This window comes from Solanum pennellii, chromosome 12 (genome assembly GCF_001406875.1).
Source record: "Solanum pennellii chromosome 12, SPENNV200".
NCBI classification, from domain to species: Eukaryota; Viridiplantae; Streptophyta; class Magnoliopsida; order Solanales; family Solanaceae; genus Solanum; species Solanum pennellii.
In genome coordinates this window covers 26,658,841-26,669,164 of record NC_028648.1, presented here as the reverse complement: position 1 = coordinate 26,669,164, position 10,324 = coordinate 26,658,841, and the positions used below count along the sequence as shown (strand labels likewise).

The following is a 10,324-nucleotide window of genomic DNA, read 5'->3' as shown; positions in this document are numbered from 1 at the left end:
AGTCTGATGAGAAGAGAACACCGACTAGCACACCCTCTAGGTCTGACTCGGGTTCTTAAGGAGCGTCTGGATCCGAAGAGGCTTTCCATGATGAGTAGTCCCACTCTAAAGGGTCAAATGAAGCCACCGCCTCAGGTTTTTGTTAAGAGGGTGACACTGTTCCAGATGCACCAGGCCACCCTACCTCGTCAAATGATGCCTAGAATTTGGAGGCTGCTTTGTCACCCCCACATGTGGATCCTTCACCGGTTGTTGATAAGCCCAACTGGTGGTGCGTAGAGGGGCAACACCGTATATATAGGGATGCCAAGCTTCTCAATGATAAGGGCGTCATGACTCGGACTCTGACACTTGAGAAGCGATTCTTAAAGGGAATCTAAACATGGTCCCTGCCAGACATGATCTCTTCACCCGCCACCAGCTCGAGTGGATGTCTAGGAGTGTGGGACGCTACAGTGAGGAGTTGGTGCGAGCGTTCTACGCCACCTACGTAGCAACTCTCAGGTCATCTTTGGATAGGCGGTCTAATCGCGCCAAACAGGCACCACTTACCTATGTTTGAGTCCATGGCTGCCGCATGGACATCTCTTTGCCTACCATTCTGCGTTTCTTATACGGTGCTGATGCTGATGCCCCCAGCGTCCCCCATAACCCCAATTTTGACTAAAGGAGGGATGTGATTAAGCAGCATTTCTAGCGAAACAAGAATTTGAGAGACACAACCAAGAGGTGGATTGACCAGCACATATTCGTAGACTGTGAAGGCGCAGACTGTGTGCTGGACCCTAGAGGCATTATCAAGGACCCTAGAGGCGTTATCAAGGAGGCAAAAATATATATTTCTCTTGATTTTGGTCTGCCAATGCCTATCCTCCATAGCTCCAGACAACATACTTACATGAAATAGAGCGATCTTTGTTGTTGCTATGGTCGTGGGGTTTGAGGTTGATTTTCCGAGGGTCTTGCCAGCAATCATCCATGAGTGGGATTTTAAGGCTTCGACCACTTACCCCTTTCCTTGTATGATATTTGAGTTGTGCAGGGCTACTGGAGTGCCCTTTTGGCACATTGATTTTCTACGTAGTCCTACTCTGGTAGTGGACATTGGTCTCATCAGGGATGAGGCCAATGAGGAAGCACAAAATAGGGGGCCACGAGTAGAGGTACAACCGTTAATTGAGAACCTAGCTGATACGGTAGAGCAAGCCCAAGGGGCTAATCATGCTGCTTTAGAGCCTATCGACACCACCACGGTTGAGTCTACCCCGTGCACTAGTGGAGAACTAAGTTCCTCCCGATCTAATCTATCAGCAGCACTAGTCTCGATTGCTAGGTTGCATAAGCTAGAGAGTCAGATGTCCACATTGTTGCATCATATATAGCCTTGGATGCAAAATTCCATTGTCGAGGATGAGGATCGGATTAGAAAGAAGATTACCCAGCAGATTGAGCAGCAGATTCTAGCAGTCTACCAGCGCCTCGATGCATTTGAGTTGAGAGTCCTCGCTCGTCCAGCCCTCACTATTGATTTGACCACTCTCCAGGCTGATGTAGCGAGTCTGAGGGCTGATGTGGATGCCATTTTGGATGTGCGGGTGCTTGAGTCTAAGGCCACACATGCAGAGCCCGCTGAGGATACGGTGCTTGCTACACTGTTCACTACATCTACTGCACCACAATACCCACCACATGAGCGTGCCAAGAGGCACTGGTCCAGAGAGAGTGAGAAGGATCGGGCTAAGAAGAAGGAACACACTGAGTTTGAGGCCGCGAAGAGAGCTTCATGGGTAGGTGAGGTTGCCCGACAGATGACGGCATGCGTGAATTATCTGTTGGGGCGTCTAGCTCAAGGCTTGATGATGTTGAGAGGAGCACCATTGAGGGTGCTGACATTGCTGCGGACAATAATGATGGTGTCGCTACTACTAATGGAGCGGGTTTCGGGAAACTGGACCCGAAAACTTGTTGATTGTCGATTCTATGCACATTAGGTTTGCTTCATCTACCACCTTGTCTTATATTTCTTATGCATTGGGGACAATTGCAAGCTTTGTTGTTGGGGTTGGGGTAAATTGAAATTGAGTGCTAGGATGAAGTCTAAGTAGCCAAAATCACGATCCTCTCTTGGGGTTTTCTTTCATGTGTTTTTTTGACCCAAGAGACTGGTTATTTTAGTGTTGAACCGGCATGTTTAGTATATTGTACAAAGTATGAATGTGAAATCTGAAGCATGATGTCTAAATACAACGATATCCCGTTCTAAAGAGAATGCTTGCATGATTAGGCATAGTGAATGTTGAATGTGTTGGCTCTAAGAATAACATAGAGATACACCATTGCATGAACCTCAATCTAACACTCCAAGTAGGTGTCTGATAATCTAGCAGGGTAATAAGGTGTTAAGAGAGTGTGAAGATAGTTGAATAGTCCACTGTTGGTATCTAGCTACAACTTGCCCGGTTAGTCCTGCAAAAAGTAATTTGTGTTAGACAATTAGTAAAGGATCAAAGGCCCTTGTTCAGATTACACAATCTTTAGCATAAATAAAAGAAAAGCAATGAAATTAATCCCTTTTAGATCCAAATGATTTGAGCTTACAATGGACTTTTCTTTTCTACCTCAACTCGTCTTTTCTTGGTATAATGTGTTGGCTCTGGTCCCTCCTTCGATATGTGCACCTCAACTAAGGCCAAAAGCATAAGTCAAGGGTGGTTAATGCAGAAACCAATCTCGTCCTGGACCTGACAAAACCTTGGGCATTGTGTACCTTGACTCATGGCAAATCCATGAGTTGAGGGTTGCTAATATGAGTAATGTTCCAAAAGTGGGGTTGAGAAGGCTAATGTGAAAAAATAAGAAGAGAAAAGAAATAGTGAAGAAGAGAAGTGAATCAATAAAATTTATTATCAAGTGAAGATTTGAAAGAAAATAAAAAAAATTATTAAAACAAAAGAAGAGTCATTTGCAAAAAAGTAGGAAGAAAAGAGAAAATAAGGCAAAGAATACAAGAAATGGAAGAATAGGAAATAATAGACAATGACAGAGGTAGGACACTTAGTTGTAATGTCAAAGTGGGCAACAAGTCCCTCAAATGCATCCATATGTACCATACCTGACCTGGAGCCTACGTTACAAGCCAAGAAAGTCCTATCATGATCTTAAGAGTCTAATATGGTGAAAACAAGGGTAAGCCTATGGCAACAAGTATCAATTAGGTGTGAAGTTATATGAGAGTGAGTATTGAATAATGATCCTCATATTCAAATTTGAAACCACCATGTGAAAAAGAGGATATCTTTTGAAGTGAGAACACTAGTTCCAATATTGGACAATTGGTTCCTTTTTGAGAGATAAAAGAGTAGAGGTGTTTGCGTGGTGAGTCTTTGTGATGGTCTTATCCACATGAGTGAGCCTAAGAGTTATATAATGCATGAAAGCAATGAAAATAATTGGGATTGATAGCCATATGATTTCAAATTCTTAAATGAGGATACTAGTGTACAAAGGTGTTGTGGTGAGTCATAGTGTGTTTCTTGAGAAAAAACAACGAATTTAAGTTGAGGGTGTTAATGTACCCTGGTTTCACGGTAATTTTAATGTTTTTTGCTAAACTTTAGTGTGTGTGTAGGTCCTTTTTGTAGTAATTTTATTGGTTTTTATCTGTGTTTTGCAGGAAAGTCATCCAAGACAGAAATGCACAAGATTGTGCAGAAGAGGTTACCCACGAAGCAATCGACGGTTCGTAGGTGGTCGTCGTCCATTGGAGGTCCAATGATCAAGAAGAAACTCAGGGAATTCTGAACCAGTGTGGGGTTACGGAAGGATCGACGGACTAATGGACTGTCCTGGCAAATCGTCATTAAGATTAGAGATTAGTCCCAGTACCCGAAGTTGAAAAAAAACAAAAGTTGAATGACGGAGGCATCGATGGACCGTAAGTGTATCCACGGACCGTGTTGTTTGTCCATCAATTGGATTATAGAAGATGCAAGGATGAAGGCTGAAGAAGATGCTAAGTATGGACAGACGGAGGTAGTCAACGGTCTGTCGTTCCATCAGCGGACCGTCAGTGGTGTCAACGATTGAAGAAGCGTTTCTCGACAGACATTCCATATTTAGAAATCCTTTTTATTTAGGACTTTATTATTATAAATAGGGTTAAAAACCTCGTTTTTGGGTTTAGACTTTTTGCTATTTTTCATACTTTTGTTATTGGATATTCAACTTGGAATTTCGGGAATTACTTCATGTTTCCGGAATTAATTCTCAAGATACTTCCATTAATTCAAATGTTATATCTGCATTTTCATTAAAGTTGTCAAAGTAAGTACATGAACTCTTGTTTAAAGACCATGAATTGTGTATTTCTAGGTATGGGTAACTAAATCCACAACTAGGTTTATGGTAACCAAGGGTGATTAACTTGGTAAAACTAGCTAAATAACAAATGTAGAATAAGTTCTTGCATGTATTTATAATTCATTCATTTAGAAGTCTTTTTAACGAGTGCACGTGTTAGAACATGACCTATTTCTACCTGCCGGACCAAGGTGGTAGCTTATAGGAAAAGAATTATCAACATAGATTTAGTATACACTATCAAATAGGCTAGTTTTGATTCGTGCGAAGTAGTAACTAAGCCACAAATCGAATATGATGCTTAATTTGAGGTAAAAGGTAAGGGTTAGTAGGCGGAGAATGGTACGGATTGAAATTCTCTAGTTGCCCGACAAAGGAATTAGAGATTCATAACTTACCACTTTGCATGCGAGACTCTAGGAAATAATTGTCATAGCTAGGATTTCCGCGTTATGAACCTATGAGGAACGCTTATAACCTAGTTACTCTCATCACTCGATAAACACAAATGTTTTAATCTTGATACTTGTTTTAATTAGAAGTAATTGAACACTTTTTTTTTACCAAAAAAAATCCCCTTTACTAAACTTTTTTCGGAAAGGATTTTACTAAATAGACATAATTGTAGACTAAAGTTAAGTCTATACCATTTTTCTCGTGGAATCGACCCCAACCTAATAATTGGGTTCTTTAATTGATACGACCGCTTATAATTCCTTAAATAAGTATAATTTGAGTTTGTCAAGGACCTCATAAGCTCATAACACACACGTATAAGCACATATGAACACGTGAGGCCTATAGGTGACTAGTCGTCGAACGTTTTGGTCGTCCCTTGACGTTTGACATCCAATTAACCTAATACATTAGACACTGGATCCTTACGACATTATAAACCACTTTAGGACCATAGAACATCATTAAAAACATGTTATGTTCTAGTTCCACAAAAGTCATTTTAGAGGTATTCAATCTCCCCAACTTGGACAATGTTCGTCCTCGAATGACACTTGCCACTCTGCGAACACTTAGACAATAAAGATTCAAATAGAAGATCATAATAATACCCCATAACACCTTATATAATTCAAACATATATAAGCAACATCAATTTCACATAATTAAAGAATTCACTACACAACATGAAACTAGCAATAAATCTACGACTCGTCATGCCATAAGACTGACTTTCCCCATTCAAAATAGAAAAAAATAATTTTATATTCACTAATATATTCATATACATAAGTTATAAACGCATTACAATAATTTTCAACCAAAGAACAAATTAGCCTTTTTTACAATAATGTTATAGTGAGCTAAATTCCCTGACAATGAACATGTTTCAAAATACCTAAAATGCAACATTTAGGCAATTGATGATAGAAACATGCTAATATGCAATATAAAACCATATAAACATATCTTAAAACATAATAATAACATCATGACATGCACAATGAAAATAACCAATGAAATTATATTCCAACAAGACTCCTAAACACAATGCATATGCATCATGCTTCTATGACCATATAGCCAATCTACTAACCATACTCCCCCACTTAGAAGGAACTCATAGCACAAAAGAGAGAAATACAAGAACTTACCATCATTATCATCACCCTCATCCGACTTTGATCCTCTAGTCCGGAGTGCATACAATCAATTCTTCTTGGGAGCATCAAATCCTGGAACACTTGGAGGAAGTTGATTAACCTCTCTAGTAGGACAATCCCTTACTTTGTGTCCATCTTTACCACATCCAAAACAACTCCGGTAAAAAATAGGCATTCCCCATAGTGCCTCTTTCCACAAGTAATACATGTAGTCTTACCAACTTGAGAATCACTACCTTTCTCTAGTTTCACCTTATCACTCTTAGGTTGTTCTTCACTTGAAACCTTTTTGTTGAACCTAGGTTTACTTTGATAACTGACCCACTCCTCTTCAATTTTCAAGTAATCATATCAAGTTTAGACTACTCAATTGATTGATCATAAACCATGAGTCTATATAGGGTCATATCATCATGGATCATGATTGTACGACATTCTTCTTTCACTAGGTCGGTGACCCCGATCACAAACCAATTCATATCATACCTAGGGTTAGACACTAAGGATGGAACATATCTAGACAACATAGAGAACTTCAAAGAGTATTCCTCAACACTCATATTGCCTTGTTTAAGATTGATAAACTCCTCTACATTCACCTCCCTCCTCTCAATAGGAAAGTACATTCCTAGAAAAGTTTCTTTAAATTCTTCCCACTCAATAGGACATGACTCAATCGGCCTGTTATCTTTCCATTGAGTGTACCACTCTAGATCAACCTCACTTAATTTATATGAACCTAACTATTCCTTCTCCCTTGAATTAACACCTATAGCACTAAACACCTTATACAAATAATCTAGGAAAACTTAGGGATCCTATCCCACCCTAGAGCAAAGAAATATAGGAGGATTCATCCTCACAAAATCTCTCAATATAGATGTCATAGTGCATAAAAAAACATTCACTCTAGGATCAATACCTTATTCACATGAGTTGTCAAGGCTAGGGCTAAAATAAGCAAAGCCTCTCTAATCTCCCCATTAGTAATTTTTGGAGGAACCACCGGAACATCATTTCCGCCACCAACAATAGGAACTTCATCTCCTTGAGAACCTTAAGCACCTTGAAGAACTTGCACAACTTGATCAACATTAGGCGGAATCTCCTTATTCACATCATTCTCTTATACTCTCCTTGCCGGTATCCTCCTCATATTCATCTCCTATTACACAAAGAAAACCATAAGAAAAGAATATTCATAACTTCTAAATCTCTACAGCAGAAGATAGGAGCAAGAAAGAAGGGAAACTCTATCATCATGTAGCCTCTCACCCATAGATGTATCACGACTCACCCTTATTTTCAAGACTTTACTAGATGTGACATGATGAGACTTTTGGATTACTAGGACAACTTTCATGGCCTATGCTCTTATACCACGTCTGTCACGACCCGAGAGTACACCCTAGAATCTAGGGCACTCTTGGAGTGCGACACGACATACTTGACCTCACGGAGGTCTTGTACAGGCCCTTTTATATCGTTCATCACATATACATATATGAATATTAGTGCGGACTTAAAATTTTTCACAACATTCGAATAGTCCTTCAAAAACTATTTCATATAAAAACCATATGAAATACTAAGTCTCATGTCATCAAATCATAGACTCAAAATACACATGGGACATGGCCCATCTATTCGACCATATAGTACTACTATGTCCATTACAATGCTTCAAATTATAAAATCAAAAGACATCTACGCCCTAGAGTCACATGAGGACATACATCAAACTTTCTTGAAAGATACTATAATCCATGTTTCTCTCCCAAAAGCACCTGCACCTGTGAATAACTTTAGAGATAGATTAAAGCACAGAATTAGTACAACCACATGTACTAAGTATGACATAATGCATAAAAATTATGATAACGGATATTTAATGGATATATGCTCTTTTTGGTCAAAACATCAAAGTATAAGCATAAGAACAACATTTAACACCTTAGAAAACATAAGATAACTCATAATGATTTTATCACATTTTAAGGAAAGGTTACAGTGAACCATGTCACTTTTATAGTGAATTAATTCCAATGTTACAGTAAAGTTCTTCAACTTCACAGTGAACTATTTCTAGATTGTAATCCTCTCACTAAAGGTTATCCTAAGACTCACTTAAGTAAGACAAAGAGAGACTGCCCATACACCCTCTCTAAGCACACCCAAATGATCCTTAGGACTACCTATAATGAGATAAATACACCTAGAATACACGAAACACATGAACATGAGATCCTACTCCCACACACCCTCTCGAAGAACACCCAAATGATCCTTAAGACTACCTAAAATGATATAAATACACCTAGAGTACATGAAACACATGAACATGAGATCCTCCTACAAAAGGTGATACTAAAATTCACTTGAGTGAGTTGTGAAGCGACCGCCCATAAAATCCCTTCACACACACTTAAGAGATCCTTTAGAGTACCTAGGATAAGACCATTTTCACTTAATAGAATAACACACATGTAATATGATATTCTCTATACAAAGGTTATCAAAAGACTTATTGATGAAATTCAAGAAAAGAATGTCATACTTGGACTCTCCAAGAATACCTAAAAAAATTTTAAGCATAACTAAGTTTGTATTATGCCTTCTTAATCAACAAATTTCTTAACTAGAGTCATTCTTAAGACTTACCTTGGTAAGATACGAAGTGACCAATCCTATTCCCCCTTCACACCATGACTAGACAACCCTTAACTACTCTAGATAAGTACTTATTCGTTTAACATATTTTCCAACATAAGTTTTTATCTTCATTAGTTCATTTTAGAGACATTCATAACATATAAGCACATTAAAGTAATGGCCTTGGATAATACCTAGCTACTCACTCACTAACATCTTAAAAGCCTATTGTGCAATGTCTAGATAGCGTCTCATACCACCACATAAGCTTCATAGAACTTCTCCAATACTAGTAGGCATCCAATATAATGAGAATAGGAAATAACCGACATAAACCATGGTAGCTAACCATGGTATCCAGATTTGTAACCTACACCGACGGAGGGTGTTCTACTTGCCAATGGTAGAACTTGGACACATTCCATGTACGCATCTGGTAAAGGAATATGATGGGTTTCTTTGTAGTCTAGCCTCATTGTTAACTAAAACTAGTTCCCTTACCATACTCTCTTTGTGCTAGACTTTGTTCTCATAGATTAATTCGCATAAAAGATCATATGAATAGGTTCCATAATTAGTTCATAACACAATCACATTCACCCTACCAAAGAACCAAAGATGTCCCTTAGGGCTGCTTTCAATGGCGAAGAGGATAGCTTAATGAATTTCCTAAGTATTATTTTATTCTTTTCGAGACAACCAACCTTAGGTCTACCATTCATACAAGAAGAATACCATTATGACTTTTGACTTCAAGGACATCATACACTAAAATTAGGTTAAGGCTCCACATAAAGGACCTTCATACCATCTTTCAAGGTCACATGTAATTCACACATACAAGACTAAGATTCTTTAGCATCATAAGTCAAGACATCTCATATTCACATTCATGCATGTATCAAGTAAGGGACACAAGTCTACAACAGAAGACACACCAAGACTTAAGTTTATCTCAGATAACATATCATTCTAGAATCGCATAGGAATAACTATTATAATTTATAAGTCACACTAAACGATACTATAAAATCATCAATATAGCCATCATAAACTCATATACTTAAGTAGGAAGAATCATGCATCAATTCGAAGACTGCACACATAAGGACATAGTCATAGTCTAACATGATCACATAAAACCATCAATATAAGAACACATACTTTAATCTTAATAAAATGTAGATAGATATGATCATACTTCACATAAATAAACTAGACAAATATCATCATAATACATCATTTAGTGCCGAAAAAGCAACGATCATCATAATACATAAAGTAACGCCGACAAGGCAACATCATTCACAAGTAAAGCACATAGGACCGCCACTATATGTTGACCATACCAATAACTAAATAATTTAAGACCTTCATTGCATAATATAAAGAGAATTAGGAAAGGGTACCACCAATCCATTCTCACCACTTCAATCCATAGCTAAATAATCCAATACAATCCTAAAAGGCCCTTACCCGTGGTCATGATCATCAGTTCTACCAAAACATCAAAATACTCATTGAATCTAAATTAAATACATATAGATTTATCAATATAATACATCAAATATATCATTCTAATAAAATTGTTAAATCATTCACTAGGCCAATAAAAACTACCCTAGAATTCATAAGCATGAAGAGAAAATCATCACATCCATAATTATGGCCAATTTGAAGAGATTATGTTTTGG

The 10,324-nt window shown here is 38.1% G+C and overlaps 1 pseudogene; it reads left to right on the top strand.

Moving 5' to 3' along the window:
- Positions 1-1,355: 1,355 nt before the first annotated feature.
- LOC114075277 lies at positions 1,356-1,969 on the top strand (annotated as a pseudogene).
- Positions 1,970-10,324: the final 8,355 nt, after the last annotated feature.